Here is a 25589-nt window from a genome sequence, read left to right on the forward strand (position 1 = left end):
GAAATCTGCGGCAGCAGCAGGGGGTGATCAGGGAGCCAGGGTGTGATCAGGGGGCAGGGGGTGATCAGAGGGGCAGAGGGTGCTCAGAGGGTGATCAAGTGGGCAGGGGGTGATCACCAGGAGGCAGGCGGGGGCTATCAAGAGCTGGGAGAGCTGAGGGGCTGGAGCTGGCAGCAGCAGCAGGGGGGGTGAAAAGGGGGGCAGGGGGTAAGATGGGGGAGGGTGATCAGGGGTCAGAGCGCAGAGGTGGATGGCAGAGAGGGGAGTACCTGGCGGCGGCAGGAGCACAGGCGGCGGCAGGAGCAGCGGCAGAGCAGCAGCAGCGGCGGCAATTGGCGGCAGGTATGAACGCAGGGTCCTCGTTCTCCAGCTTCCAGCAACAGGATGAGTCTGGAGAATGAGGACAGACATATTTTACTCCGCCCCTCCAGATCTGATTGGAGAGCTAGCGTCACATGGACGCTAGCTCCAATCAGAGCTGGAGGGGGTTAAAAAAAGGTCACTCGGAGTGATCGTAAACCCGGGGGGCAAAGCCACCCCACCTGGGGTGAAGTACAGGTCCCCCTGCACCTGCGGGTATGGTGACATTTAACCCCTTAGTGACGGAGCCAAATTTTTAAAATCTGACCAGTGTCACTTTATTTGGTAATAACTCTGGAGCGCTTCAACAAATCCCAGTGATTTTGAGATTGTTTTTTCGTGACACATTATACTTTATGATAATAGTAAGTTTAGGTCGACATGTTTTGTGCTTATTTATAAAAAAAATCCAAATATGAGAAATATGTTAATAAATTAGCAATTTTCAAACTTTGAATGATTATCCCTTTAAGCTAGATAGTCATACCACATCAAAACATTAATAAAAAACATTTCCCTGATGTCTGCTTTACATCAGCACCCTTTGTAAAATGTTCTTTTATTTTGTTAGCATTTAAGGAAGTTTAAAAATGTAGCAGTAATTTTTAACTTTTTCTAGGAAATTTACAAAATTTTTTTTTTTTAGGGAACTATCCATGTTTGAAGTGCCTTTAGAGGTCCCACATATTGGGAAACCCCCAAAAGTTATACCATTTTAAAAACAGCACCCCCTGAAATATTGAAAACTGCAGTCAGGTATTTTATTAACCCTTCAGGTGATTTTCAGGAATTAATGCAAAGTGGCATGACAGAAATGAAAATGTGTATTTAAACCGCCTAAATGTTGCTAACTTCTGAACAGGTTACAACAGCCGGCAGATTGTATGGCCGCAATTTGGTCATGAATTGCCATGAAAAACATCAGGACCGCACAATCATGATCTGAGGGCACCAATTGGGATAAAGAGGAAGACCCCCACACTCTGTTAACCATTTGCATGATATAGTTACTATTGGCAGCAGCATCCACGGGGTTAAAAGATTTGGACGGTGCAAACACGGATTGTGGCTGATGCAGCAAGTTGTCAGCTATAGTTTACAGCTGACAGCTGCTGAATTGTCACTTGTATGGGGAGGCTATTCTCTTATATCTCAGGTCAGTTAAAAGACATATTGGCTGTCATTAAGGGATTAAATGACCCCGGTCACCGGACCCGCAGGGAAGCGTTCCTGCCATGACGCCACGTAGACGTCACAGGTCGGATTGGCACTGACTTTCATGACGACTACGTGGCGTCAAAGGTCGGGAAGGGGTTAAATACTCCTACCTACTTTTTACTGACTTACTAAAGCACTTTTTTGTTTTCTAACCTCATTGTGCTTTGAACTTCAAAACCAGGTTTATGCAATCATGAGAAAAGCTACTTAAAGTGGCCACTTGCAAGTTGTTCTCCTGTTTGAATCTCCTCTGAAGAGTGGCATCATGGGCTCCTCAAAACAACTGTCTAATGATCTGAAAACAAAGATTATTCAACATACTTGTTCAGGGGAAGGATACAAAAAGCTGTCTCAGAGATTTAACCTGTCAATTTCCACTGTGAGGAACATAGTAAGGAAATGGAAGAACACAGGTACAGTTCTTGTTAAGGCTAGAAGTGGCAGGCCAAGAAAAACATCAGAAAGGCAGAGAAGAAGAATGGTGAGATCAGTCAAGGACAATCCTCAGACCACCTCCAGACAGCTGCAGCATCAACTTGCTGCAGATGGTGTCACTGTGCATCGGTCAACTATTCAATGCACTTTGCACAAGAAGCTGTATGGGAGAGTAATGCGAAAGAAGCCATTTCTGCAAGCACGCCATGAACAGAGGCGGCTGAGGTATGCAAAAGCACATTTGGAGAAGCCAATTTCTTTTTGGAAGAAGGTCCTGTGGACTGATGAAACCAAGATTGAGTTGTTTGGTCATACAAAAAGGCGCTATGCATGGCGGCCAAAAAACACAGCATTCCAAGAAAAACACTTGCTTCCCACAGTAAAATCTGGTGGAGGTTGCATCATACTTTGGGGCTGTGTGGCCAATGCCGGCATCAGGAATCTTGTTAAAGTTGAGGGATGCATGGATTCCTCTCAGTATCAGCAGATTCTTGACAATGATGTTCATGAATCAGTGACAAAGTTGAAGTTACGCAGGGAATGGATCTTTCAGCAAGACAATGATCCAAAACACCGCTCCAAATCTACTCAGGCATTCACGTAGAGGAACAATTACACTGTTCTGGAATGGCCATCCCAGTCCCCAGACCTGAATATCATTGAACATCTGTGGGATCATTTGAAGAGGGCTGTCCATGCTCGGCGACCATCAAACTTAACTGAACGGGAAATTTTTGTAAAGAGGAATGGTCAAAAATACCTTCATCCAGGATCCAGGAACTCATTAAAAGCAACAGGAAGCGACTAGAGGCTGTTATTTTTTGCAAAAGAAGGATCTACTAAATATTATTGTCACTTTTCTGGTGAGGTGCCCATACTTATGCAGATTGCACATTTTCTGTTAGTACAATAAACCTCATTTCAAGGCAGAAACATTCCTGTGTCCAACAGTTATTAGATATATGAAACTGAAATAGCTGTTGCAAAAAAACAATTTTTATAAAACATTAAGCTTAAGATTAATAGGGGTGCCCAAACTTTTTCATATAACTGTAAATAAAATATCTATACTTACCATCTGGACAGGTGCTGCTCACATTTGGTTATGGGATCTGTGCTGTAGTATTGACAAAATCATTGCTTTATCAGCTGCAGTTTTGTAGTCCAGAGTTCATAAATTTTGGGGAAAACCCATCAATGGAGTAATGGTCTCTGCCCCTATGTTATAATGTGGCAGCATAAATGTGGTCACTTTCAATGGACCTTTAAAATACATTAATAGCTATAATTCCCAATTCAATATTAAAGCACATTTTGTGATCTGTCCCACAAATCCCACACCCTACCACCTGCATATTGTATCATTACTGTTTCACTATATCAAACTGCCTTGTGACACTTATTAGACACTCTGTAGTTCTCCTCCTACTGTTTTAAGATAATTCAACACTCAACTACTCAAGTTAGGTTTAATTTATTGCATTCTTAGCCCATCCTTTATTTTTGCTCTTGCTGAAATGATTCTCCTCAGTCACCGCACACTGCTATGTGACATCTAAGAAAGGATGAAATACAGGGAGAAATATTTATCAATACTAATTCTTAGACAGTGCAAACTTAGATTAGACTCTTAGGTCTTAAAATGCACCAGAATGCTCATAGTTGTTACAGCCAGTTGGTAAATATGGCCTAAGTTTACACCATATGTTAGTTGGCTAACGATGTGCCTCAATTTGGCACATAATAAGCCACTTCTGTGAAGCCACTTGCCCATGTCAGGAAAATAAAAAAAGGGTCTAAAGCACATAATAAATATGGGGCAAGACCTGAAACAGTTCTTCAGCATATATGTGTACTAAAGGGCCAAAGGGTAATTCCTGCTAACAGAACCGGAGAATAATGGATCCACAAGTTAACCAAACATTTCTGTACACAAGCAGCAAATATATTTTCAGGAAGGACTAAAGAGGTAAAAGGTGATCAAGACATATCCCAAAAATAGGTCATCAGGATACATCACAGACGAGTCTGTTTGTTGTGGGCTCACCAGCAAACAGGCTGTTCGGACTATCTCACAATAGATTCTACAGTTTCAACTTGATAATAAAGAAAAAAGGCTTGCTGTCTGAATCCACTAATTTATCAAAGGATTCTGAAAACCAGTTACTGTACTTCTAGAGCGAATTGTGACGAAAATAAGCAATGAAAATATGAAATAACATAGGTTAACTCGCAATGTTATTTTACCCTGACTTCCCATTCAGGAACATAGTAGGCATTGTGGGGGATAGTATGGAGAATAGGTAGCTAATGGGGCACAGTATAGAGTGGGGCAGTGTCTGGGGAAAGTATGCATTGGAACAGCATGTGGGGGACTGTATGGAGAGAAAGCAGCATTGTGGGGACAATACGGAGAAGGGTAACATGTGGAAGATTGTATGGGGAGTTAGCAGCTTGTGAGGGACAGTATGTAGAGAAACATCTTGTTGATAACAGTATGAACAGGGGCAGCTTGTGGAGGACAGTATGGAGTGGGACAACTTGTGGGGGATGATATGGAGAAGGAAAGGAAGTAAGGAGCAGTATGGAGAGGGTGAAAAATGTGTGAAACAGTATAGAGAAGGACAGAATGTAGGGGACAGTATGAAGAGCAGTAGCTGTGGGGTTGGACAGTATAGAGAGGGACAGCTGACGGGGGGACAGTATGGATAGGGACAGCTTGTAGGGTATCGTACATCGAGGGTCAGTATGTGGGGACAGTACAGAGAGGGGAAGCATTTGTGGGAGAATATGGAGAGAGGAAGCTTGTGGAGAACCGTATGGAAAGGGGCATCATGTAGGGGACAGCATGCAGAAGAGGTAAATTGTGGAGGATAGTATGGAGAGGGGAAGCATGTAGTGTACAGCATATGGAGTCAGCAACTTGTGGGGGACAGAATGCAGAGGGTCAGCTTGTAGGACAGAATAAGTAAAATGGGGCAGCTTGTGGAGACAGTATAGAGTGTGTCAGTGTTTGGGACAGTATGGAGAGAGGCAGTGTGTGTAGAATAGTATGAAGAGAGGCAGTGTGGGGGACAGTATGGAGAGGGGGCAGCAAGTGAAGGACAGTTTGGAGAGAGGGAAGCATATGAGGGACAGTATGGGGAAGGGCAACTTGTAACAAACAGTATGAAGAGGAGCAGTGTGTATGGGACAGTATAGAGAGGGGCAGTGTACAAGGGACTGAATTTACCCCCCATGGGGCAGCATTTTGCCACCCTCCATGAATGGATCTCAATAGGTACTGTGAGTTTGTTACACCTACAACTGGCATGGAGAACAGGGTGAATGTCAGTTCCAGCTGTTTATATTCTGTGTTTATGTCTGTGATGGCAACCGATGTACGTTTAGATCCGTTGGTATATACACACCAGTTTTTACTAGGCTGTATCTGTGCAATATACCAGCATATCTGAATGCATATGTTTATGTTAGTTGCAGAAAAAAATATTTGCATATCTTTGACTAATATATGAGTTTGAGACATGTTTTCTGTGGACTTGTTCTTTTCAAACATTGTGCCATCTTTTACATGGTCAAATAACTATACATTATCTTTTCTACATTAAGATTAGAGGATAGTTTAAAAACCTATTCTTCTAAGAACATTCTAGCACTTGTCTGGATGTCTACCAGCCAAGAAATGCAAGTGTGAGAATTAACAGAGGATATTTTTTTAATATTAGTAGAAAAACAAAAATTGTTTATACATGCGGCGAATGTATTCACTATCCACTAAAGAATTATGCCTGCTTTGCAAAAAGCTTGTTATATCGCCGTTATTTGCATTTCCAGTTTCACACACATTATATACTGCATGTTTATTTCTTTGCTACATGTACTTTTCTATATAAAATGTTATCAAATATGTTGGTTCTACATAAAAACCAAACGATGTAAGAAATGATTTGTGGTTAGTGCATCATGATATTGCACTTTAAGCAAAGCCAGCGTATAACCCATTCAACTGGAATCAGTAGTACAGTGGCAGAAAAATACATATTGGAATAAAATCAGAAACTCATATAATGCCAGGTAAGCTCTCAACGCCTCAGCACGAATTTAATGAAATAGATCATTATTAATCAGTTCTGTGAAAACCTTGAATTTGAAATTGAACTTAATCCACTACCCTCTCAGCTGATTTGCAAGTATGAAATGATCAATTGGAAGTTTGTGCTTGGTACCAATTCTCAATAAAACGGAGCTATGCTTTTAAAGAAAAAAATGTTTTTATTCCATCATGTACAGAGACACCAAGCGTAGATTCCAAGGCAACTCTTTGCATTAAATGTAACTGGTATTACCGTACTTAAATAACATAGGCTAAGAAACGAGAGGTTATGTTACATACTGTTATATTTACTCTTTTACAACATAAATATTAAAAAAAAACTTTACGTTTAGAAAAAATAATTTCAAGTACTTTATTAAGGCATTAAAAAATAATGGAGGAGGTCGCCCTATTCAGGACGCTAAGTATAGTAGTAAGGAAAGAGAACACAACAAGGGTCCATGTCTCTCTTGGAAACTTAGGGCAAGATTCATCACAGTTTTAATGACAGTATGCTTTGAAAAATAGCCTAATTTTGGCCAACTGGAGGCTGAGCTCAAGTGATAAGACCTTTGGCACTCTCATAGCTTTTTTGATCAGCTCCGACAATGTGGGAAGAGCTCGGTTGGGTGACTTTGTTCGCTATGCCACATATCTTGCTTCATCAGAAACTGGAGTAGAATTTATGGCGATGCACCTTTCGTCAGGCAATCCTGATTCATGATGGGGCGTATAGTGTTGGTGAATTGGGTTCTTAGCCTTTCCATGCATGAAAAATACAGGCTCCCAGTTATCCTGGGATGATGCTGCTGAAAAATTGAACACTTATTGCCAAGGTTAAAATGTCAAATTACATCTGAAAGCTGGGTGTACCAGCAGCTGGATCATTTCTTACTAGGTGGTCCCAATTTTATAAGGGGCCTAATAGAAGCAGGTAACCCCTATAAAGGCAAATATTATTATTAGTAGTATTGGAAATAATAGTAGAATTTTACTTCTAGGAAATTACCATTCAATTTACTAATATACAGCGCCAGCTATTAAGAATGTATATTTAGTAGGTAAGATGCTACACTAGAATTATAATAGATTATTTCCAAATGAAATTATTCTACAATTAAAAATAAGAAGTAAAAAATCTTGCAGTACTGTGTTGAGCAGTTGGTACCCAGAAAATCTGTGTTAGCCCGACCTTACAATTATTTCTACCAGAGGTCGACAGCATATGGTTCCCCAGCTGCTATGGAAATGCTAATGCAGGAGCAAGCAGCCGGCTTTTGTAGTCTGATACCAGATGGAGTTCCACAGGTTTCCTAAGTCTAATCTACAGCATCACTTCAATTACTACTGCTCTGCGGATTCATTTTACGGGTTCATACTGGTTCAGTGTATTGAAGGTTTTCTGTTTGTTTTGTCTGTCAGACATGTACAATTATTAGCGCAACTGACAAAGAATATTGGAATACTGGTATTGATCCGGAAAGTTAGCAGCTGTGTTCCTTACTTAAAGGGTTAACGTACAAGAAAAACTAAGCGCACAACCATATATAAATCATAATCAAATTAGGGGTGCAATGTCAGCAGTAATGAAAACATGTGGGAAAAAAAGGGAGAAAAAGCACTGCTGCGAAATATGCACACCACACAAATGTTGGGGATTAAATACAAAACATATTTATTGCAAACATGAACACATCACTACTAGAGTTGAGCGACCTTGACCTTTTTAGAGTCGAGCCGGGTTTCGCGAAACCCGACTATCTCAAAAGTCGGGTCGAGTGAAATCGGCCGATTATGACGTAAAGTCGACCGAAACACGAAACCCAATGCAAGTCAATGGGGCAGCATAGTCGGCAGTGAGTGGGGGCCAGGAAAACACCTAGAGTGCCCATTTTAATGTCAAAACCATCCATTCTTCTTAATGAAGCTTGTCAAGCGTAATTTACCTTATAATAATTGGAAGGCATTTGAAATTGGGGGTCATTTGGCTAAAGTTGTGGTGGGTAGGGCTGGTTCAAGTAATTAGTGGGCCCAGGAAATCTGGACCACGTCACGGCAGTGGAGCAGGGAGAGGTAAGTATTTCAACTTTGCAAGTGCTGTGATCCTGAGCAAGCAGGGGGGGCCCACTTGTTGGCATTGGCACTGGCACAGGGCCCCTCAAAGTACAGCGGTGTGTTTGCACGGCGGGGGCGCCTCCCACCGGCAGCAACACTTTTGCGTACTATGAGAGGCCCTGTGCCAGTGATGTCGCCAACTAGTATTCCTCCCCCCACCTGATGAAGGAACCTGCACTTTCATCTGCACCTTCCTCTTTGTCCCCGTGTAAGGTGGTATGGTATGCGGGAAGAGCAACCTGACTTTCAGCAGGGTCACAATGTTGTTGTGTAGCATGCACGGGGAATGTTGCGTTATGGGTCAATGTACCAGCAGACTCATCTATCACTGGCTGGGCAATGGGCACGATGAAGTGGAAACACAGATATAGGCCCAAAGAATAAAGTGGGCTAAATGCAGTTCAAAATTGGTAACACAGGAATAACCAGGGGGCATTGCAGTGGAGGACAACTGGAATGAGAGGCTGACACAGAGAGTAGGGCCAAATCAGTAAGTAGTCGAAATGCAGTTCAAAATTGGCAACCGTAGTAAACAGGCGGCACAGCTTTGTTCAGTGGAGGAGAACAGCAAGGAGTGGCAGACACCGATAGTAGGCCCCAACCCAACTAGTAGGCCAAATGCAGTCTAACATTAACAACTACTTAACGAGAGCCTGAAAATGGAATTTCAGGACAGGAAACCAGGAGAACAGCAAGGAGTGGCAGACACCGATAGTAGGCCCCAAACCAACTAGTACGCCAAATGCAGTTGTTCCATTTAACCACAATTTAATGAGAGCCTGAACATAGAAGCTCAGGAAAGGCAACCTGGGGAACACCTTGGAGTGTAACACACCATCTCTCTCCACCCCATACCCATTTTGTAGGCCTAATGCAGTGTACTTTTCTACACCTACTGAACGAGAGTCGGAAGACCGAAGCAATGGCAAGGAAACCTGGGGAACACCTTGGAGTGTAACACACCATCTCTCTCCACCCCATACCCAATTTGTAGGCCTAATGCAGTGTAGTTTCCAAGAACTACTAAACGAGAGCCGGAAGATCGAAGCTCAGGAAAGGCAACCTGGGGAACACCTTGGAGTGTAACACACCATCTCTCTACACCCCATACCCAATTTGAAGGCCTAATGCAGTGTAGTTTCCAAGAACTACTAAACGAGAGCCGGGAGATCGAAGCTCAGGAAAGGCAACCTGGGGAACACCTTGGAGTGGAACACACCATCTCTCTACACCCCATAGCCAATTTGAAGGCCTAATGCAGCGTAGTTTCCAACAACTACTAAACGAGAGCCGGAAGATCGAAGCTCAGGAAAGGCAACCTGGGGAACACCTTGGAGTGTAACACAACGTCTCTCTACACCACGGAAGGGCTGATTCTTAGGAAGGAAGGCTGTTGGAAATAAGCATTGCGCGTCCGAGGGTGATTATATTCTTATTAGGTATATACTCACCCTCGGACGCGCCCTGCTTCTTTATTTGGAATGAATGTTTATTTGCAATGTGGTGTTGACTTTCTCTATTATTTTGGTAATTAATGATTTTATTATTTTCATTGTTTTGCATCTTCTCGGCAATAATATAAAGAAGACGCGACAGGACAACACTCGGTGGATGCCATATCTGTGTTTTCAATTTAAAAAACCTTTCAGTTAACTACTTGCAGGAGAAAGTAATTGTAGCTGGTGGCCATTTTTAGTACTGTACCAGATTTTAGTTGTGTGTTTGTTTTTAATGTTAAAATGTCTGCATTTGATATCTCTCCAGTATTTTCTTTTTTATAAGCAAAATACTTATTTTTATATTTTCTGATGTTGGTTCCAGGGGTACACGGGCAGCAGTGGTGTGGTCAGTGGAGGCCTAGTGGAAGGAGTGACCGCAGACAGGCATCGAAGGCCTAAAATAATAACACATGGCTGTAGGCAATTTTAAATTGGTTCCAGGGGTACACGGGCAGCAGTGCCCTGGTCAGTGTAGTAGTAGTTGAAAGAATGGACCGCAGACAGGCATCGAAGGCCTAAAATAAAAAAATTGGGCTGGCTGTAGGCAATTTTAAATTGGTTCCAGGGGTACACGGGCAGCAGTGGTGTGGTCAGTGGAGGCCTAGTGGAAGGAGTGACCGCAGACAGGCATCGAAGGCCTAAAATAATAACACATGGCTGTAGGCAATTTTAAATTGGTTCCAGGGGTACACGGGCAGCAGTGCCCTGGTCAGTGTAGTAGTAGTTGAAAGAATGGACCGCAGACAGGCATCGAAGGCCTAAAATAAAAAAATTGGGCTGGCTGTAGGCAATTTTAAATTGGTTCCAGGGGTACACGGGCAGCAGTGGTGTGGTCAGTGGAGGCCTAGTGGAAGGAGTGACCACAGACAGGCATCGAAGGCCTAAAATAATAACACATGGCTGTAGGCAATTTTAAATTGGTTCCAGGGGTACACGGGCAGCAGTGCCCTGATCAGTGTAGTAGTAGTTGAAAGAATGGACCGCAGACAGGCATCGAAGGCCTAAAATAATAACACATGGCTGTAGGCAATTTTAAATTGGTTCCAGGGGTACACGGGCAGCAGTGGTGTGGTCAGTGGAGGCCTAGTGGAAGGAGTGACCGCAGACAGGCATCGAAGGCCTAAAATAATAACACATGGCTGTAGGCAATTTTAAATTGGTTCCAGGGGTACACGGGCAGCAGTGCCCTGGTCAGTGTAGTAGTAGTTGAAAGAATGTACCGCAGACAGGCATCGAAGGCCTAAAATAAAAAAATTGGGCTGGCTGTAGGCAATTTTAAATTGGTTCCAGGGGTACACGGGCAGCAGTAGTGTGGTCAGTAGAGGCCTAGTGGAAGGAGTGACCGCAGACAGGCATCGAAGGCCTAAAATAATAACACATGGCTGTAGGCAATTTTAAATTGGTTCCAGGGGTACACGGGCAGCAGTGCCCTGGTCAGTGTAGTAGTAGTTGAAAGAATGGACCGCAGACAGGCATCGAAGGCCTAAAATAAAAAAATTGGGCTGGCTGTAGGCAATTTTAAATTGGTTCCAGGGGTACACGGGCAGCAGTGGTGTGGTCAGTGGAGGCCTACGATACGATACGATACGATACGATACACTTTATTGATCCCGTGGGAAATTATGGTATCACAGCAGCACAACTTAAATCATAAAAATCATAAAGGAATTACATAGTTGACATGACAGTTTGTTGACAGAAGAACATTATACATTAGAATAGGACATACACAACGAGTGAACTGAAATGTAGAGAAATAAGTAGACATTCACCTTGGTGGTTTAACCCTAATGTTATTATTGTACATTCCCATGGCAGTTGGCACAAACGATTTCCTATATTTTTCCTTCTTACACCTCAGAAGTATTAGCCGGTTACTGAAGGTGCTCTTCTGTCTCATGAATAGCTCATATAGTGGATGTGCATTATTGTTCATAATTGCCATACACTTTTTCCTAGTGGAAGGAGTGACCGCAGACAGGCATCGAAGGCCTAAAATAATAAGACATGGCTGTAGGCAATTTTAAATTGGTTCCAGGGGTACACGGGCAGCAGTGCCCTGGTCAGTGTAGTAGTAGTTGAAAGAATGGACCGCAGACAGGCATCGAAGGCCTAAAATAAAAAAATTGGGCTGGCTGTAGGCAATTTTAAATTGGTTCCAGGGGTACACGGGCAGCAGTGGTGTGGTCAGTAGAGGCCTAGTGGAAGGAGTGACCGCAGACAGGCATCGAAGGCCTAAAATAATAACACATGGCTGTAGGCAATTTTAAATTGGTTCCAGGGGTACACGGGCAGCAGTGCCCTGGTCAGTGTAGTAGTAGTTGAAAGAATGGACCGCAGACAGGCATCGAAGGCCTAAAATAAAAAAATTGGGCTGGCTGTAGGCAATTTTAAATTGGTTCCAGGGGTACACGGGCAGCAGTGGTGTGGTCAGTAGAGGCCTAGTGGAAGGAGTGACCGCAGACAGGCATCGAAGGCCTAAAATAATAACACATGGCTGTAGGCAATTTTAAATTGGTTCCAGGGGTACACGGGCAGCAGTGGTGTGGTCAGTGGAGGCCTAGTGGAAGGAGTGACCGCAGACAGACATCGAAGGCCTAAAATAATAACACATGGCTGTAGGCAATTTTAAATTGGTTCCAGGGGTATCCGGGCAGCAGTGGTGTGGTCAGTGGAGGCCTAGTGGAAGGAGTGACCGCAGACAGGCATCGAAGGCCTAAAATAATAAGACATGGCTGTAGGCAATTTTAAATTGGTTCCAGGGGTAAACGGGCAGCAGTGGTGTGGTCAGTGGAGGCCTAGTGGAAGGAGTGACCACAGACAGGCATCGAAGGCCTAACATAACAAAAATGTCAATACAATGGTATTGTCAGTGGCAGGTATTGAAGGATGTCAGCGCATAGACTAAACATTGGTGGAGCTGTGAGATAATTTTGCAAGTGGTAGAGCACTGTTTGAGCTGGGGTGGGGGGAAACTGTCTTGTGGCCGGCGGTACAGGCCCAGGGCCCCTCATATTACAACGGTGTGTCTGACGTTGGGTGCGCACCACCACCGCCAGAGACACTTTATTGTACTAGGAGGGACCCAGTGGCAGTGCCGTCGACCAAAAGCGGGCTCACCCACCTCTTCAGACAAACTGCACTCTCACGGGTGCTGTCGCCAAGTGTCGATACCACGGCCCCGTGTGGGGAGTTTGGCCATTTAGTGAGGTGTAAACATGTCGTATGCTGGACAATCAGGTGCTGAAAATTACGAGATTGGAAAAGGCATTCAGAATAGTCCACAGGCAAGACCTTTTCATAGGAAAGCTAGGTGTCAGCCGGGCAAGGTGGGGCAAAAGATTTCGAAATCCAGTTGTGGTTCATTTTAATGAAGGTTAGATCATCTACATTTTGGGTAGCCAGACGAGTCCTTTTTTCTGTTAGTATTGAACCTGCAGCACTGAATACTCTTTCTGATAGGACACTAGCTGCCGGGCAAGCAAGCTCCTGCAATGCATATTCTGCCAATTCTGGCCAGGTGTCTAATTTTGATGCCCAGTAATCAAATGGGAATGACGGTTGAGGGAGAACATCGATAAGGGATGAAAAATAGTTTGTAACCATACTGGACAAATGTTGTCTCCTGTCACTTTGAATTGATGCTGCAGTACCTGTCCTGTCTGCGGTCATAGCAAAATCACTCCACAACCTGGTCAGAAAACCCCTCTGGCCAACGCCACTTCTGATTTCTGCCCCTCTAACGCCTCTGGTCTGCTGGCCCCTGCAGCTCGTGTGAGAACGATCACGGGCGCTGTGTGCAGGGAATGCCAGAAGCAAACGGTCAACAAGAGTTGATTGTTTGGTTGCTAATATTAGTTCCAAGTTCTCATGTGGCATTATATTTTGCAATTTGCCTTTATAGCGAGGATCAAGGAGGCAGGCCAACCAGTAATCGTCATCATTCATCATTTTAGTTATGCGTGTGTCCCTTTTGAGGATACGTAAGGCATAATCCGCCATGTGGGCCAAAGTTCCAGTTCTCAAATCTGCAGTTGTGCTTGGTTGAGGGGCAGTTTCAGGCAAATCAACGTCACTTGTGTCCCTCAAAAAACCAGAACCCGGCCTTGCCGCGCCACCAATTTCCAGTGGCCCCGGAAAAGCTTCCTCATTAAAAATATAATCATCCCCATCATCCTCCTCGTCCTCCTCCTCCTCTTCGCCCGCTACCTCGCCCTGTACACTGCCCTGGCCAGACAATGGCTGACTGTCATCAAGGCTTTCCTCTTCCTCAGCTGCAGACGCCTGATCCTTTATGTGCGTCAAACTTTGCATCAGCAGACGCATTAGGGGGATGCTCATGCTTATTATGGCGTTGTCTGCACTAACCAGCCGTGTGCATTCCTCAAAACACTGAAGGACTTGACACATGTCTTGAATCTTCGACCACTGCACACCTGACAACTCCATGTCTGCCATCCTTCTGCCTGCCCGTGTATGTGTATCCTCCCACAAAAACATAACAGCCCGCCTCTGTTCACACAGTCTCTGAAGCATGTGCAGTGTTGAGTTCCACCTTGTTGCAACGTCTATGATTAGGCGATGCTGGGGAAGGTTCAAAGAACGCTGATAGGTCTGCATACGGCTGGAGTGTACGGACGAACGGCGGATATGTGAGCAAAGTCCACGCACTTTGAGGAGCAGGTCGGATAACCCCGGATAACTTTTCAGGAAGCACTGCACCACCAGGTTTAAGGTGTGAGCCAGGCAAGGAATGTGTTTCAGTTGGGAAAGGGAGATGGCAGCCATGAAATTCCTTCCGTTATCACTCACTACCTTGCCTGCCTCAAGATCTACAGTGCCCAGCCACGACTGCGTTTCTTTCTGCAAGAACTCGGACAGAACTTCCGCGGTGTGTCTGTTGTCGCCCAAACACTTCTTAGCCAATACAGCCTGCTGACGTTTGCCAGTAGCTGCCCCATAATGGGAGACCTGGTGTGCAACAGTGGCAGCTGCGGATGGAGTGGTTGTGCGACTGCGATCTGTGGACGAGCTCTCGCTTCTGCAGGAGGACAAAGAGGAGGAGGAGGGGGTGCGAACGGCTACAGCCAATTGTTTCCTAGACCGTGGGCTAGGCAGAACTGTCCCAAACTTGCTGTCCCCTGTGGACCCTGCATCCACCACATTTACCCAGTGTGCCGTGATGGACACGTAACGTCCCTGGCCATGCCTACTGGTCCATGCATCTGTTGTCAGGTGCACCTTTGTGCTCACAGATTGCCTGAGTGCATGGACGATGCGCTCTTTAACATGCTGGTGGAGGGCTGGGATGGCTTTTCTGGAAAAAAAGTGTCGACTGGGTAGCTCGTAGCGTGGTACAGCGTAGTCCATCAGGGCTTTGAAAGCTTCGCTTTCAACTAACCGGTAGGGCATCATCTCTAACGAGATTAGTCTAGCTATGTGTGCGTTCAAACCCTGTGTACGCGGATGCGAGGCTAAGTACTTCCTTTTTCTAACCATAGTCTCATGTAGGGTGAGCTGGACTGGAGAGCTGGAGATCGTGGAACTAGCGGGGGTGCCGGTGGACATGGCAGACTGAGAGACGGTGGGAGATGGTATTGTTGCCACCGGTGCCCTAGATGAAGTGTTTCCTACTACGAAACTGGTGATTCCCTGACCCTGACGGCTTTGGCCTGGCAAAGAAACCTGCACAGATACTGCAGGTGGTGCGGAAAATGGTGGCCCTACACTGCCGGAAGGGATGTTGCGTTGCTGACTAGCTTCATTGGCCGAGGGTGCTACAACCTTAAGGGACGTTTGGTAGTTAGTCCAGGCTTGCAAATGCATGGTGGTTAAATGTCTATGCATGCAACTTGTATTGAGACTTTTCAGATTCTGTCCTCTGCTTAAGGTAGTTGAACATTTTTGACAGATGACTTTGCGCTGATCAATTGGATGTTGTTTAAAAAAATGCCAGACTGCACTCTTTCTAGCATCGGATACCTTTTCAGGCATTGCAGACTGAGCTTTAACCGGATGGCCACGCTGTCCTCCAACAGGTTTTAGCTTTGCCACGCGTTTTGGGCAAGATACGGGCCCGGCAGATGGAACCTGTTGCGATGTTGATGCCTGCTGCGGCCCCTCCTCCTCCGCTTCAGAACTGCTGCTGCCTGCACCCTGTTCCCCCAATGGCTGCCAATCGGGGTCAAGAACTGGGTCATCTATTACCTCTTCTTGTAGCTCGTGTGCAACTTCGTCTGTGTCACCGTGTCGGTCAGTGGTATAGCGTTCGTGATGGGGCAACATAGTCTCATCAGGGTCTGATTCTTGATCAGCACCCTGCGAGGGCAATGTTGTGGTCTGAGTCAAAGGACCAGGATAGTAGTCTGGCTGTGGCTGTGCATCAGTGCACTCCATGTCAGATTCAACTTGTAATGGGCATGGACTGTTAACTGCTTCACTTTCTAAGCCAGGGACGGTATGTGTAAAGAGCTCCATGGAGTAACCCGTTGTGTCGCCTGCTGCATTCTTCTCTGTTGTTGTTTTTCCTGAAGAGGACAAGGAAGCGACTTGTCCCTGACCGTGAACATCCACTAACGACGCGCTGCTTTGACATTTACCAGTTTCACGAGAGGAGGCAAAAGAGCTAGAGGCTGAGTCAGCAAGATAAGCCAAAACTTGCTCCTGCTGCTCCGGCTTTAAAAGCGGTTTTCCTACTCCCAGAAAAGGGAGCGTTCGAGGCCTTGTGTAGCCAGACGACGAACCTGGCTCCACAGCTCCAGACTTAGGTGCAATATTTTTTTTCCCACGACCAGCTGATGCTCCACCACTACCACTACCCTCATTACCAGCTGACAATGAACGCCCCCGGCCACGACCTCTTCCACCAGACTTCCTCATTGTTTTAAAAACGTTACCAAACGAACGGTATTTGTTGCTGTCACACAACTTACACGGTGAGCTATAACTTCAGTATGATTTAGCTACCCCTTTACAGGTGGGTGAGACCACAACGAAAATCAGCCACAATGTTACACACTCTGTTGTTGTTGGCAACAAATGAGATGGCACACACGCAGGACTGTCACTGAAGCGCAAATGTAAATGTTTATCTCCCACTGATTTGTGTTTGTTTTTTTTAAAAGGGAGACTTCAGAAAAAAAAAAAATTTAAAAAAAATTATTTTTTACAGAAGAATTTATAAAACAAATAAAATGAAATGATTGTTTCAGGGAGAATTTAGGAAAAAAAAAAAAAAAAGGCTTTGTAGGGCCCACTGAGTGAGAGAGGACGCACACAGGAGTCAGGAGTGGCACACAAGCCCAGAGGCCAATATTAATCTCCCACCGATTGATTTAGTTATTTTTTTGGGTAGATTTTGGAACCCAAATCAAGCAAAAAAATTAATAGGCTTTCTATGGCCCACAATTGGGGAGAGAGAGATGGCACACCCAGGAGTCAAGACTGGCACACAAGCAGAAGGGGCAATATGAATCTCCCACAGATTTTTTTTTTTTTTTTTTTTTTCAGGGAGACTTGAGAGAAAAAAAAAATACAAAAAAAATGATTTTTTTCAGGAATAATTTAGAAACCAAAGAAAATAAAATGATTGTTTCAGGGAGAATTTAGAAAACAAATAAAACAAAAAATAGGCTTTCTAGTGCCCATTGAGTGACAGATGACGCTCACAGGAGTCAGGAGTGGCACACAAGCCCAGAGGCCAATATTAATCTCCCACTGATTGATTTAGTGATTTTTTTTGGTAGATTTTGGAACCCAAATCAAGCAAAAAAATTAATAGGCTTTCTATGGCCCACAATTGGGGAGAGAGAGAGATGGCACACCCAGGAGTCAAGACTGGCACACAAGCAGAAGGGGCAATATGAATCTCCCACAGATTTTTTTTTTTTTTTTTTTTTCAGGGAGACTTGAGAGAAAAAAAAATACAAAAAAAATGATTTTTTTCAGGAATAATTTAGAAACCAAAGAAAATAAAATGATTGTTTCAGGGAGAATTTAGAAAACAAATAAAACAAAAAATAGGCTTTCTAGGGCCCACTGAGTGACAGATGACGCACACAGGAGTCAGGAGTGGCACACAAGCCCAGAGGCCAATATTAATCTCCCACTGATTGATTTAGTGATTTTTTTTGGTAGATTTTGGAACCCAAATCAAGCAAAAAATTAATAGGCTTTCTATGGCCCACAATTGGGGAGAGAGAGAGAGATGGCACACCCAGGAGTCAAGACTGGCACACAAGCAAGAAGGGGCAATATGAATCTCCCACAGATTTTTTATTTTTTTTTTTTCAGGGAGACTTGAGAGAAAAAAAAATACAAAAAAAATGATTTTTTTCAGGAATAATTTAGAAACCAAAGAAAATAAAATGATTGTTTCAGGGAGAATTTAGAAAACAAATAAAACAAAAAATAGGCTTTCTAGGGCCCACTGAGTGACAGATGACGCACACAGGAGTCAGGAGTGGCACACAAGCCCAGAGGCCAATATTAATCTCCCACTGATTGATTTAGTGATTTTTTTTGGTAGATTTTGGAACCCAAATCAAGCAAAAAAATTAATAGGCTTTCTATGGCCCACAATTGGGGAGAGAGAGAGAGATGGCACACCCAGGAGTCAAGACTGGCACACAAGCAGAAGGGGCAATATGAATCTCCCACAGATTTTTTTTTTTTTTTTTTTTCAGGGAGACTTGAGAGAAAAAAATATACAAAAAAATGATTTTTTTCAGGAATAATTTAGAAACCAAAGAAAATAAAAAGATTGTTTCAGGGAGAATTTAGAAAACAAATAAAACAAAAAATAGGCTTTCTAGGGCCCACTGAGTGACAGATGACGCACACAGGAGTCAGGAGTGGCACACAAGCCCAGAGGCCAATATTAATCTCCCACTGATTGATTTAGTGATTTTTTTTGGTAGATTTTGGAACCCAAATCAAGCAAAAAAATAAATAGGCTTTCTATGGCCCACTATTTGTGAGAGAGATGGCACGCTCAGGACTGGCACACAAGCCCAGAGGCCAATATTAATCTCCCATTTTTTTTTTTTCCAGGGAAAATTTATAAACCCAATAAAAAAAATAATAATAAATAGGCTTTCTATGGCCCACTATCTGAGAGAGAGAGATGGCACGCTTAGGACTGGCACACAAGCCCAAAGCCCAATATTAATCTCCCACTGATTGATTGATTGATTTTTTCAGGTAGAATTATGAACCCAAATCAACCAAAAAAATAAATAGGCTTTCTATGGCCCACTATTTGTGAGAGAGATGGCACGCTCAGGACTGGCACACAAGCCCAGAGGCCAATATTAATCTCCCACTTTTTTTTTTTTCCAGGGAAAATTTATAAACCCAATAAAATAATAAAAAAATAGGCTTTCTATGGCCCACCATCTGAGAGAGAGAGAGATGGCACGCTTAGGACTGGCACACAAGCCCAAAGGCCAATATTAATCTCCCACTGATTGATTTATTGATTTTTTCAGGTAGAATTTAGAACCCAAATCAAGCAAAAAAATTAATAGGCTTTCTATGGCCCACTGAGTGAGAGATGGCACACACAGGAGTAAGGAGTGGCACACAAGCCCTGAGGCCAATATTTTTCTCCCACTGATTGATGTTGTGATTTTTTCTGGTAGATTTTGGAACCCAAATCAAGCAAAAAAATAAATAGGCTTTCTATGGCCCACTGAGTGAGAGATGACACAGACAGGGATGGCACTCTAGCAGAAATGTCAATCTTAATCTCCCACAAAAAAAAAAAAAAAAAAAAAAGGAACTGTCCTTCAATTACTATCTCCCTGCAGTAATCTCAGCCAGGTATGGCAGGCAGCAATAAGGAGTGGACTGATGCACAAATTAAATAAAAAGTGTGGACAAACAAACAAGATAGCTGTGCAGAAAGGAAGGAACAAGAGGATTTGTGCTTTGAAAAAAGCAGTTGGTTTGCACAGCGGGTACACACAGCAATGCAGCTATCAGGGAGCCTTCTAGGGCAGCCCAATGAGCTACAGCGCTGAGGAAAAAAAAAAAAAAGGAGCTTCCACTGTCCCTGCACACCGAAGGTGGTGTTGGGCAGTGGAAATCGCTACAGCACAAGCGGTTTTGTGGTTAATGGACCCTGCCTAACGCTATCCCTGCTTCTGACGAAGCGGCAGCAACCTCTCCCTAAGCTCAGATCAGCAGCAGTAACATGGCGGTCGGCGGGAACTCCCCTTTATAGCCCCTGTGACGCCGCAGACAGCAAGCCAATCACTGCAATGCCCTTCTCTAAGATGGTGGGGACCAGGACCTATGTCATCACGCTGCCCACACTCTGCGTTTACCTTCATTGGCTGAGAAATGGCGCTTTTCGCGTCATTGAAACGCGACTTTGGCGCGAAAGTCGCGTACTGCATGGCCGACCACGCACAGGGGTCGGATCGGGTTTCATGAAACTTGACTTCGCCAAAAGTCGGCGACTTTTGAAAATGTTCGACCCGTTTCGCTCAACCCTAATCACTACAATTAAAACATACTTAAAACCAAAACTACAAAATACAACCCCTCAGGACGTATAATACATGTCTGATATAACAAAAACATATACCAAGCCTAAAATCTATTGGCTCATGGCGCAATACAGTATGAACAGCCCTAGATAAGGAAAAGATATCCCACATGGCAAAAACAACAGGGACACATATGATAACGGACATAAGAGATAACACACATGAGATAGCTCATGGAAAGATCCCATGCATATCAATGTGGCACCCCTAGGGGTATTTGCCACAAAAATAGTTACTGACAGTAAATGCAAATACTAAAATAGCAAGACTGCACTACCACCTCCGGCCAGAAGGGGGAGCTCCAGAGACTCCCCTTGATCCATTCTGGTCTGAGAGAAGAACTGGCAGTTGGGCTAAGGAGCTGAAAGTGAGAGGTCATACAGTTGAATCTCTAACAGCCCTGTGACTGTTACCAGGCCTAAATCACCGGCCTGAGGAGAAGAGGGATAGAGAAAAAGGACATTGTGAGAACCGGGTAGCATTAATCACTACCCAGAACAGGCGCAAAGACGGATACCGGATCCGTGGCTGTATTCATTACATATAATACAGCAACCGGAAAAACGTGAGGTGATATCAGCTTCACTAGGGTCGGACGCAGCAACAGACACAGAGTTCAGCGGTACTCCTGGAGGGGGTAAGCCGATAAAAGGACTCGGGTTGCCCGTCGAACCAGGACCCGGAGGGGACAGATTGGGCCGGCAGCCAGTTCACATACAGCAGCAGGGCCACACAGATATTGCGTACAATAAGAGGCGAAGACCCCGGCGGGGTCAAAGTAACTCAGAGTTCCCATACAGACTCCGGTGACAGGACTGGTTGTAAATCCTTTTTTGTTAAAGTAAACTGGTTAAACGTTTCAGTGCCTCAGTCTTTCATTTGGACAATAGCCATCTATCCAGGATTGGGATCATCACCGCTGGGAGAACCTGCTGCTGATCAAGTAAGTGCCTGTTCCCTCACGATACCCTTTACACTGTGCATTGCCTGAGGCCACAGCACCGGGTCAAGCCACCCGTGACACCCCCCTCAACAGACAGACCCCATTGGTCCAGTGCTGGGTACCCCGGTCTCTTGGGCGTCACAATTGGCGTCACGAACAGGATCTAGCCAGCCCGTATACCGGGTATTGTGTGCCGTGGTTGGAGCCCAAAACTGTGAAAACTTGGATGAAAAATCTTGAAAATTGACTTTATTAAAGAAAAATCCATTCTCCATTGAAAACTATTGAAAGTGACTTTTCCCCATTGGTTATAATGGAGTAAAGATGGCCGCCATCCCCTGAGGTAATCACTTCATAACCGTTAAGCACGAGACTGTTAATTGAGCTACGCCATCACCTGAGCCCCAGTCTAACTGAAAAACTTCAGAATCCGCCATTACAGAGCGCGGTGGGTGGGAGCAGCAGGGGGCGTGTCATTGTGGGCGGCACCAAGCTGAGCGCTCTGACATCAGAGCAAGGGGAAAATCGATCCTGCTGCACAGCGGAACGAATCTACACTATCCCGACGGAAGCGGAGGACCGGAAGGGTCCGGATTAACTAAGGGGGCACAGTATGTCGCAGCACGGAGACGCCGCAGCACCCGGCGACGCTAATGCAGCTGAAAGACAGAGTGTCGATAGAGAGTCCGGTAGCGCAGCGGTGCAAGGAGTGGCGCCCATCATGCCGGTGCTGATGCCATATACCCCGGGTGGCTCATGGCTTCCAATGTATGAAGGTGAGCCTAATACCCTTGACGATTTCAGAGAAAAGATGCTGGCCCATTTTGACATGTTCCCTGTGGGTGAAGTTCAGCGTGTTAGTCTCCTGATGATGCAGTTAAGTGGCCATGCTAAGCGAGAAGTCACAGCATGGGCAGCTGATCTAAAAGGCACTGTTGAACGCATATTTGCTGGATTAAAAGCTACATTTGAAACCACTGCCAGCAGCAAAGCTAAAGTACGATTCTTTAATTGCAAACAAAAAGTTAATGAGGGCGTGAGAGACTTTGCCTTAAACCTGCAGGAAGCCCTTAAATCACTTACACTGGCTGAACCCATTTTTAACACCGGAGCGGATAAACTGCTAAGAGATCAATTTATTGAGGGACTCTACACCCCTTCTCACCGGGGGCATGTGAGCATGCTTGTTTTTAAGAACCCTGAATTGACATTTGCCCAATTAAAGGAGAGCGTTATACGTCTCCAGCTGGCAGAGGCACCTCGGGATCAGGATCCTGCGCAACTCATGGCAGAGGCTCCTCAACAACATGGAGTACCAGTGACATCAGCTATGTCCGGGGCCATTGCTAAGCCCCTGGGGCCCAGTACTAATGAGGCTCTTCAACAAAAGCTTGACTCTTTAACTGATGTTGTTGCTTCAATGGCTAAAACCATGCAGGAGATGAGAGGACCCAAGATGGAGTTGTCAAACCGTAGAGAAGGTGTTCCATGGATGAGACCCCGGAGATACCCGACATGGAGAGGACGACCCCGCGACCGCCACCAACCGGATGGACAGCCCATTTGCCGCCGTTGCCAGCAGCCAGGCCACTTTGCACGAGATTGTGATTTAAACGGGAATCCCCTGGGAATGCGGGCCGCTTCGCAGGAATGAACTTTCAAGGCCCAACACCCTGGCACGACAGGTACATCGGAGGACGACCCATTATCCCTATCGTGCTGGACGGAATGCCCCTCAACGCTTTGCTGGACACAGGTTCCCAGATTTCATCTATACCGTATATCCTTTATAAGAGGTACTGGGCTGATGCAGATATTGATAAAGGGCCCTCTGATGTTGAACTAGATATATGGGCCAGTAATGGTAAGTTGGTACCGAAACTAGGATTCAGGGAGATGACCATAAAGATTGGTAAAGTAGAATTGAAGAAACAGGGTATAATTGTTGTTGATGTTGACCGGCGGAACTGTGAACCAACTGTATTGATAGGAATGAATGTGTTAGAGAACTGCTTTTCCGAAGTCATTTCTGTCTTACAGCAAATTGCTGAAACTGCCCAATCCTGCCAGCAGAGAGTTCTCCGGAGGGAAATAAAAGTATTGATGTTAAGGCAACAGGTAGAAGTTGCAGGTGGAGAAATCGGCAGTGTGAGGGTAAGTGATCCAACATCTATTGTAATCCGACCAAAAACAGAAATGCTGGTATGGTGTAGAGCAGCCATTGGTACTAAGGGACGAGATTATCAAGCCTTAATAGAACCAGTGTACACCGACAGCAGGCCCACTATACTCACAGCACGAGGGATAGTCGAAGTACACCGGGGACGAGTGCCGGTACGACTTTTGAACTGTGGAGAGGAAGAGGTCACTTTGCCAAGGTATGCTACAATGGCAAAGCTATATACTGTTGACAACAATGCCATCACAACCATTGAGCCCTTAGAACCAACCTGTCAGGTGGAAGGCAATGGCTCAGATGGAGAAATGGAGGATTGGTGCCAACAGCTACACGTGGGCATAAATTCAACACCTACCCATCAAAAACAAGGGGTGTATAGGCTAGTGACGGAATATGAACAAGTCTTCAGTAAACACCCATTGGACTTCGGACGGATAGAAGGGGTAGAACACACAATCCCCACCAGTGACCATCCCCCAATAAAAGAAAGATATAGACCCATACCGCCCGCTCACTATCAATGTGCAAAAGATATGCTGAGGGAGATGAAACAGGCCGGGGTAATAAGAGACAGCTGTAGCCCCTGGGCGGCCCCTCTAGTGATTGTCAAAAAAAAGGACGGAACCATGAGAATGTGCGTAGACTACCGGAAGATTAATAACATCACCCATAAAGACGCCTACCCCTTGCCTAGGATAGAAGAGTCCTTAACTGCTTTGAAATCTGCTAATTATTTTTCCACCTTAGACTTAACAAGCGGGTATTGGCAAGTCCCTGTGGCTGAGCGAGATAAGGAAAAGACGGCGTTCACCACACCAATGGGTCTATGTGAATTTAATCGCATGCCGTTCGGACTCTGCAACGCATCCGGTACCTTCCAGCGGCTGATGGAATGCTGCCTCGGACACAAGAACTTCGAGACCGTCCTCCTGTACCTAGATGATGTGATTGTCTACTCAAAGACTTACGAACAACACTTAATAGACCTAGCAGAAGTGTTCGAAGCCTTATCCAGGTATGGCATGAAAGTCAAGCCATCCAAATGTCACCTTCTCAAGCCAAAGGTACAGTACCTGGGACACATCGTGAGTTCGGAGGGAGTAGCACCAGATCCCGAGAAAATAAGCGCCATAAGGGATTGGCCAAGACCTACCAGCGCAAAAGAAGTGAGACAATTCCTGGGATTGGTGGGTTACTATCGCAGATTTATAAAAGGATTTACCAAGTTGGCAGCACCCTTGCAAGACACCTTGGTAGGGCAGACGAAGAAACCTTCAAACCGAAACCCTCCTTTTCAGTGGAACGACGAAAGGGAAGACTCCTTTGAACAACTAAAGAAGGCACTAACCGGAGAAGAGGTTCTGGCATACCCAGATTACCATCAACCTTTCATCCTCTACACCGATGCCAGTAATGTGGGACTAGGAGCGGTGCTGTCACAAAAGCAAGAAGGTCGGGAGAAAGTCATCGCCTTTGCAAGTAGAAAGCTCCGGCCTACTGAAAGAAATTCAGAAAATTACAGCTCCTTCAAATTGGAACTACTGGCAGTAGTTTGGGCTGTGACTGAACGTTTCAAACACTATCTGGCCGCTGCAGAATTTATTGTCTATACTGACAACAATCCGTTGACCCACCTGGACACAGCCAAATTAGGTGCGTTAGAACAGCGATGGATAGCCCGGTTATCTAATTACAACTTCAAGATCAAGTATCGAGCAGGTCGCAAGAATGCCCTATCCCGGATGCCACACTTGAGAGATGTAGAAGAAGAAATGGGGGAGCTTGAAGAAATTGAACTACCAGCCTTCCATCATCCCAAGGCAAAACATCATCAGTCAAGTACCTATCAGAAACAACAAGAGGTGAATTTAAATCCGTTAGCACACCATAGATGGGCTGACACCCAAGACAGCAATCCGGCTGTGAAGTTGGTGAAGGAACTGTTAACTGAGCAAAGTGCATATCCCGATGAGGATGCCCCAGAAGAGACGCATCAACTCTGGAAAGAGAGAGGCAAAATGTTCCTGTATCAAGGGAAGCTCTGTAGAAGGTACACCAATCCGAAAACACATGAATTGGTTTGGCAGATTATCGTGCCTAAACAAGATGTCAAGATGGTCCTCGAAGCTTACCATAATGGTGCTGGTCACTTCGGTTGGAAAAAGTTAGAAGTACTTCTAAGAGAAAGATTTTA

General features: G+C 45.0%; 1 protein-coding gene across 1 annotated transcript in view; it reads right to left on the reverse strand.

The window, feature by feature from the left end:
• IMMP2L (inner mitochondrial membrane peptidase subunit 2) overlaps positions 1-25589 on the reverse strand; it is a 1988725-nt gene that overhangs the window by 572168 nt on the left and 1390968 nt on the right. The gene's annotated exons all lie outside the window — the stretch shown is intronic.

The sequence above is a fragment of the Ranitomeya imitator genome, chromosome 4 (genome assembly GCF_032444005.1).
Source record: "Ranitomeya imitator isolate aRanImi1 chromosome 4, aRanImi1.pri, whole genome shotgun sequence".
NCBI lineage: Eukaryota > Metazoa > Chordata > Amphibia > Anura > Dendrobatidae > Ranitomeya > Ranitomeya imitator.